Source organism: Oreochromis niloticus, linkage group LG4, assembly GCF_001858045.2.
Source record: "Oreochromis niloticus isolate F11D_XX linkage group LG4, O_niloticus_UMD_NMBU, whole genome shotgun sequence".
Classification (NCBI taxonomy): domain Eukaryota; kingdom Metazoa; phylum Chordata; class Actinopteri; order Cichliformes; family Cichlidae; genus Oreochromis; species Oreochromis niloticus.
Genome location: NC_031969.2, coordinates 2,484,874 through 2,492,919, shown reverse-complemented (window position 1 = coordinate 2,492,919; position 8,046 = coordinate 2,484,874).

The following is an 8,046-nucleotide window of genomic DNA, read 5'->3' as shown; positions in this document are numbered from 1 at the left end:
AGCTTGAGGGATATACAGGGTCTTTGCCTAGTTTTAGCAGGAGATTAATGTTTGCAGAATTCATATTTGATGGAAGTCTGCCATTTTCTTTGATTTCCAACAACGTTCTGTAAAAAACTGGTGCTAGAATCGTCCAGAATTCTTTGTAGAATTCTGCAGGAAAGCCGTCTGGGCCTGGAGCCTTATTATTGGGCATACTTATCAGGGCTTCCTGGAGTTCACCTGATGTCAGTGGCGAATCCAGTGCCATTGCTTGAGTGTCTAATAATTTTGGGAGAGTTATGTTGTCTAAAAACTGATCAATTTCCTTTTTAGATGGGTTTATTTGTGGTGAATACAACGTTTTATAGAAATCCCTGAAAATGTTGTTTATTTGTTTCGGTTCATATATTGTGTTCCCAGATGAATCTTGAACAGCACATATAGTTGTTTTTTCTTTATTTATTTTTAGCTGGTTTGCTAGAAATTGACCGGATTTATTACTATGTTCATAATTTTGTAAGCGTAGTCTTTGTACTAAGAATTTTGTTTTTTTTATCAATTATCTCATTTAATTCTAGTTTTGTTTTGCGTATTTTGTTCAGTGTTTCCTGATCTTGGTGGGACGCGTAGGCTTCTTCTAGTGATTTGATGGTTTTTTCTAATTCCTGAATATTTTTGTTTTCTTTTTTCTTTTTATGTGATGAGAAAGAAATTATTTTACCTCTCATCACAGCTTTCCCTGCTTCCCATAAAACAGAAGCTGATGTTCCAGGAGTGTCATTAAAGTCCAAATATGAAGTCCACTCTTTTTTAAAATATTTAATAAAGTCTTCATCTTTAAGCAGTGATGTATTAAATCTCCAGTTTTTACTTGGCGTAGTATTATTCTTGTGCATTAGTGTTAAAGATACAGGAGCATGATCGCTGACAGCTATAGGATGAATCTCAGTGTCTGAAATGTCACTCAGCAGTGAGCTGCTGACCAAAAAATAATCCAGACGAGAGTAGGAGTGATGAACATGTGAGAAGAAAGTATATTCCTTACTGCTGGGGTGAAGGGAGCGCCATGCATCGCAAAGACCAAAGTCGCTCATATACTGTTTGATTATATTTGTGGACTGCCAATTACGCTGAGTTCCTGCTGTATTGAGCCTATCCATTTCTTCATTTAGTCCAAGGTTGAAGTCGCCTCCAAGAACAAGTGTGCCATCTAAGTGTTCAGAGAGTGCACTGAAAAAACTGTGAAAGAATGAGGGATCATCAACATTTGGACCATATACACTTACAATACATAGCTTTTTATCAAGTATAGATAGTTTAATGATTAAGAATCTGCCTTCTGGATCTATAACTGTATCGAGTACTGTGAAATTAATATTTTTATGTATTAAAATTGCTACTCCCCTTTGTCTAGAATTATAACAAGCTGAGAACACATTAGGAAACTCAGGTGTTTTAAGTTCATTCGAACCTCTAAGAGGTCTGTGGGTCTCTTGTAAAAGGACAACATCTGCCTGTAGTTTTTTGAGTTGGTTAAATATTTTTAACCTCTTTTCTCTGGAGCCAGCTCCATTTACATTCCATGTAACGAATCTTAGTGCACCCATAGATGTCTGTGTATAGCTAGGGGTGTATGCTGTGTGTGTCGCTTAGACAGGTGGAGAGAATACATCACTTGTTCATAAATAAAGAGAGGGAGAGAGAGAAAGAATGTGTGGCGAGATGCTCCCTGAGTCTGACTATGTGTGTGCATATTTACTAATATGAGTACGCTTGGCTTAAGTGTGTGTATCCTATACGACTCTGTGCGCTGTCTGACTGATGTAAATGTGCTGCCGTTGAGCGCATGACTGTGCGTGATCGTGCTGTGCGTATGTGTCGAAATAAAGGATGTTGTTTGTGGATGAGTGTGGAAGCAGGTGATCGAAGCAGTGAAAGAAAGAAAGAAGAAAGAAAGAAACCAAGGACAAGTGTGAGCAGCATAAAAACAAGAGGGGGAAAAGGAGAGAAGAAAAAACAAGAAGAGAAAAAAAAGAAAAGAAAAAAAAACCCGGAAACATTCCAATCAAACCATTGACGGAGAGTGACGGTGTTAATTCTGCTATGATATCACACTTAAGATGCGATTTGATACTAGTAAGTTAAACAGATGTTAATGCAAGTTAGTGTGAGTGGATGGGGAAAGGGTGTAGCGGATTCTTATCTGGTGTGAAGTTAATACAGCCACGGAGTGATGTCGGGGTCGCGGTGGAGCTGTCCGTCCACGTACAGCCAGTCCACAGCGATGACAGCGCGGGAGCCCTTCTGGATGAAGCCGCGTCGGATTGGGAAGAGGACCCTGCGTCGTTCCAGGATCTCTTTGGGGAACTGGTCGTTCACGCTGAAGTCCGTTCCTTTTAATTCCCTGCCGCGGCTTTTCACATGTTCCTTTTGTTTGAAGTGGCCGAATTTGGCCACAATAGGACGTGGTCTCCCGGCCGCAGCCCGAATGGGGCCGAGGCGATGCACCCTATCGAAGACGATGTTCTTCACCGTGTCCTCCGGCAGCTTCAGGTGGGTTTTGATGAAGCTTTTTACCGTGGTCTCCACGTCCTCTCCAGTGGCTTCTGGAATACCAGAAAATACCAGATTATCACACATGCTACGAGCTTGTAGATCAATAACTGTTTCTTTTATTTTTTTATTTTCTCTATTGAGCTGGGTAACATTTTCTGTGAGACATTTCACCGACTCCCTTAGCGTGGCATTTTCAGCAGCGAGCGTTTCCACCTGCTGCTGGCTGAACTCCAGGGATTCTCGCAAGCATTTAAATTCCCGGTGAAGAAGCTCCACCAAGGACAGCCTTGCGTCGAAAGTGGACAATCGCTTGTCGATTGACTCCAGTATGTCGGCAATATCTTTGCCGGGTGGCGATGTTGTGCCGGGGGAATCTGCCGGGCGAAGAATCTCCCTTCTTTCCGCGGAGCATCAGTTGCTTCTGATCTGTTACTGTAGACGGTGACGGGGGTGTCGCTGATAATCGACGAAGACCACTCGCCGCTGCTGCCTCCCATGCTTACGGCCTTGGGAGAGCAGATCTCTTCCCCATCCAAGTACAGAGGAACGCAGGGCTGCAGAATGAAAGGATCCATCTTGTGTCTGCGCATAGAAAAGTGTGCGCCGCCCTCTCTGTTTTTATTCTCCTCCCTCCGCAGACCCCCCTCCCTCTAAAAACTTTTTTAAATTTTTTTTCTCACAACAGGTGGCGCAACAGGTGGCGCAATTATGGATCATATTACACACTTCCGGAGTTCCCCCCCCTCCCCTCTCCGGATGCAATTCGTCACGCTTAGGGATCAAATTACACACTTCCGGTGGGGGAGGGGAGGGGTCAAAAGGTCAAGGCTAGGGTCATCAATCAAACTACATTCTTCAGTGACACAAGCCATATACCTATTTTTTTTAACAGGGAGCCAATGAAGGGGAGCCAGTACTGGAGAAATCTGCTCTCTCTTTCTAGTCCCTGTCAGGACTCTTGCTGCAGCATTTTGGATTAACTGAAGGCTTTTCAGGGAGTTTTTAGGACTTCCTGATAATAATGAATTACAGTAGTCCAGGCTGGAAGTAATAAATGCATGAACTAGTTTTTCAGCATCACTTTGAGACAGGATATTTCTAATTTTAGAGATGTTGCGCAAATGGAAGAAAGCAGTCCTACTTATTTGTTTAATATGTGCATTGAAGCACATATCCTGGTCAAAAATGACTCCAAGATTCCTCACAGTGTTACTGGAGGCCAAGGTAATGCCATCCAGAGTAAGAATCTGGTTAGATACCATATTTCTAAGATTTTCAGGGCCGAGTACAATAACCTCAGTTTGATCTGAATTAAGAAGCAGAAAGTTAGCGGCCATCCAGGTCTTTATGTCTTTAAGACATTCCTGCAGTTTAACTAATTGGTGTGTGTTACCTGGCTTCATGGATAGATAGAGCTGCGTGTCATCTGCATAGCAGTGAAAATTTATGCTATGTCTTCTAATGATGCTGCCTAAGGGAAGCATGTATAATGTAAACAGAATTGGTCCTAGCACCGAACCCTGTGGAACACCAAAGTTGACCTTAGTGTGTGAAGAGGACTCTCCATTTACATGCACAAATTGGAGTCTATTAGATAGATATGATACAAACCACTGCAGCACAGTACCTGTAATACCTACAGCATGTTCTAATCGCTGTAATAGGATATTATGGTCAACAGTATCGAACGCTGCACTGAGGTCTAGCAGGACAAGCACAGAGATGAGTCCACTGTCAGAGGCCATAAGAAGATCATTTGTAACCTTCACTAAAGCTGTTTCTGTGCTGTGATGAGCTCTGAAACCTGACTGAAACTCTTCAAATAAGCCATTCCTCTGCAGATGATCTGTTAGCTGTTTGACAACTACTCTTTCAAGGATGTTTGATATGAAAGGAAGGTTGGAGATTGGCCTATAATTAGCTAAGACAGCTGGGTCTAGAGATGGCTTTTTGAGTAAAGGTTTAACTACAGCCAGCTTGAAGGCCTGTGGTACATAGCCGATTATTAGAGAGAGGTTGATCATATTTAAGATTGAAGCATTAATTAATGGCAGGACTTCTTTGAGCAGTTTTGTAGGAATGGGGTCTAAAAGACACGTTGATGGTTTGGAGGAAGTAATTATTGAAGTTAACTCAGAAAGATCAATTGGAGAAAAAGAGTCTAAATGAATATCAATGGTACTGAAAGTAGCTGTAGATAATGTTACATCTGTGGGATGATTATTTGGTAATTTTTTCTCTAATGATTACAATTTTATTTGTGAAGAAGTTCATGAAGTCATTACTAGTTAACGTTAAAGGGTCAACAGTGCTCTGACTTTTTGTCAGCCTGGCTACTGTGCTGAAGAGAAACCTGGGGTTGTTCTTATTTTCTTCAATCAGTGATGAATAGTAAGATGTTCTGGCTTTGCGGAGGGCTTCCTTATAAAGCAACAAACTATTTCTCCAGGCTAAATGATGATCTTCTAAATTTGTGACACGCCATTTCCTCTCCAGCTTACGAGTCATCTGCTTTAGGCTACGTGTTTGAGAATTATACCACGGAGTCAGGTACTTCTGATTTGAGGCCTTAGTTTTCACAGGAGCTACAGTATCCAGAGTCGTACGTAGTGAGGAGGTAAAATTATTAACAAGATAATCGACCTCTGTTGGAGTAGCGTTCAGGTAGCTGCTCTGCTCTGTGTTGGTACAGGGCATTGAAGATGATAACAGTGGGTGGATTATATTCTTAAACTTAGTTACAGCACTTTCAGAAAGACATCTACAGGCTAAGCATCAGGCTTTCAAATGAATTCAAAGTCTGTCTGGGTCTTTCGTTGATTAATAGGCTGGTGTTAAACAATTTCCTTTATAAATCCTTTGTAAGGTATGGCTGGTCGTCGCTTTAGTTAAGGTCACACAAAGTACTTAACAATTAGTGAATGGTATGTACATAGCCCTGGTGTATGAAGATAGGAACACAGACTGTAAGCTGTGTTCAAGGTCATGAATCACTTTGTGTCCCTTCATTATCAGACTGGTGTCTATGTGACTGAGTAACTGTGGGAATGTTTTTCTTGGAAGTAAAGATGAGCAGGGATTCATCAGTCTGCAAGAAAACTGCATCAAGAAATTTCAGTAACATGTTCCTCAATCTAAAATTGCCAAGACAATATCTTATCGGGTACATCACATAATATCATTTCTGAAAATCTGGTGAAATATCTGTGTGCAAGGACCAAGAACAAAAAACAATATTGAATGCTTGTGATCTTCAGGCCCTCAGGTGACACAGCATTAAACACAAGCATGATTCTGTCAAGGAAACCACTGCACAGCCTCAGGAACACTTTTGGAAATCAATGTCTGGGAACACAGTTCACCGTGACATCCACAAATCCAAGCTGAAGCTCTATCATGCAAAGCTCCTTATATGTAAACATGATGCAGACACACCACAGTCTTCCCTGAAAAAGACATCATCTGTATTAAAGCCTTTTACTCTGTGTCCAAACCCTTGATGGATGGATGGATGGATGGATGGATGGATGGGTCTGATTTGACCTTGTATTTTGTGATGGCCAAACCCATGGCCACACTCTAAAGTCGGTAACTCTTGTGTATTTTCATTCCTTTATTTGAACACAATAACACACTTTACTTTCCAATAAGTTTGATGATTGGTTTGGATACATTTGTTCTATTTGTAAGCGTGCACATTTAGTTTACTTATGTATTCATACTAGTTCATTACTTTGATTTTTGACTAACCTTTGTTTCTTTTACTTCTTACCTGCCATGATCCCTGGAACTTGCCAGACAAAAGGTGGTGAACAGGTTTTGAAGCCGTTAAATACAAAAAGGGATAACTGGACCGCACCACCACTTCCTGCTGAAGGGGAGAATGTGTGTTTTCTTTAATTAAAAACAAAGTAGTTGTACTTAATTAAATATTTGAGATTAGGGTTCAGTATTTTTGATTTTTCCTCTTTGGTGTTTAGTTTATTAACAAAGCAGACTATACTGCATTGGTTGTTGTTTACAATTGTGTTTTGTTTAGTTACCCTATATGTGTCATAGTGGTCTGATCAGTCATTGTATATACCCTTGTGTGTCATTTCATGTTTAGGTCAGTTATGTTTGTTTGAGCAGTCAGTTGGTTTGTTAAGTTTGCAGTTCCTTGCCTGAGTTCAGTTTTGTTTCTTTGACCTCTTTTATGAGCTCAAATTTATTAGTTTTGTAAATATAATTTTTGGGTTAAATAAATGGCAACCCTATTTTGGTAATAATTCCTGTGACGACTCCTGCTTTTTCAACTCGGTCTATCGCATATTTGAAGAAAAAGATTTTAAATTCAATATTAGATGTGTCAGCAGTGCAGCAGAATCACAAAAAGTATGGCCATTTGTTTATGTATTTATTATTATTTATTTTGCATTTCAGCAAAGTATTCAAAGGAAGAGGTTAGCAAACAAATGTGGGGGAGTCAGGGAGATGAAAAAAGTAGACAGGAGTGTTGCAATGCTGGGTGTACAGCAAAGAGAGAGGTGGCAAAGGAGAAGGCTTATAGTGAGTAATGAGTACTACAGATGCAATGTTTGCTTTGAGAGAGTGCTGATGGAGAAGTATAGAGAAGGTCAGAGGTAGCTTCACTGTGACTTTGTGGATTTAAAGAAAGCATATGATAGGAACTACATGAGGAAGCCAGGAGGGGCAGAGGTATGTGAGGCTGGTATAGGACATGTATAAGGACAGTGGGACGTTGGTGAGGTGTCCAGCAAAAGTGACAGATTGGTTCAAAGTGGGGGAGCAATTACATCAGGGATCATCTTTGAGCCCTTCCTATTTGCAATGGTGATGAATAGGTTGGCAGATGATGTAAGGCAGGAGTCTCCATAGACTATATGTAATTGAAACATAACATACATAATTTCCTTAGGGATTAATAAAGTATTCCACTTTATTGTGAGAATGATGATGAGAAGGGGACAGGTGTAACAGCAAAGCTACAACAAGTAGTGGCAGTTATGGTAGATGAGTTTAAATTCCTGGTCTCCCGTCCAAAGCAAAGGACTGTGCCCAAGAGAGGTGAAGGAGAGACGCAGGCATGCAGGGTTGAGTGGGTGGAGATGACATCAGGGGCATTCAGGACCTGCTACGATGTTTGGTTTGGAGATTGTGACACTGACCAAAACACAGGAGGTGCTGGAGGTGGAAAAGCTGAAGATGTTAAAATTTTCGTTGAGAGTGATCAGGAGGGACAAAATCAGTATATCAGATGGACAGCTCAGGTTGGGCGGTTTGGTGACAAAGTAAGAGAAGCAAAACTGAGATTGTCTGGATATGTTCAGAGGAGGTATAGTGGATATATTGGACAAAGGATGCTTGAAGATCCACGCAGGAAGAAAAGAGAAAGCCTTCATAGGAGGTTAGGGATGTAGTGGATGTAGGAGGACAGGCAAAGGTTTTGTGTGACAGAAAAGTATGCTAGGGATCGGGTGGCATAAAGGGTGATGACCTACTGCGTCA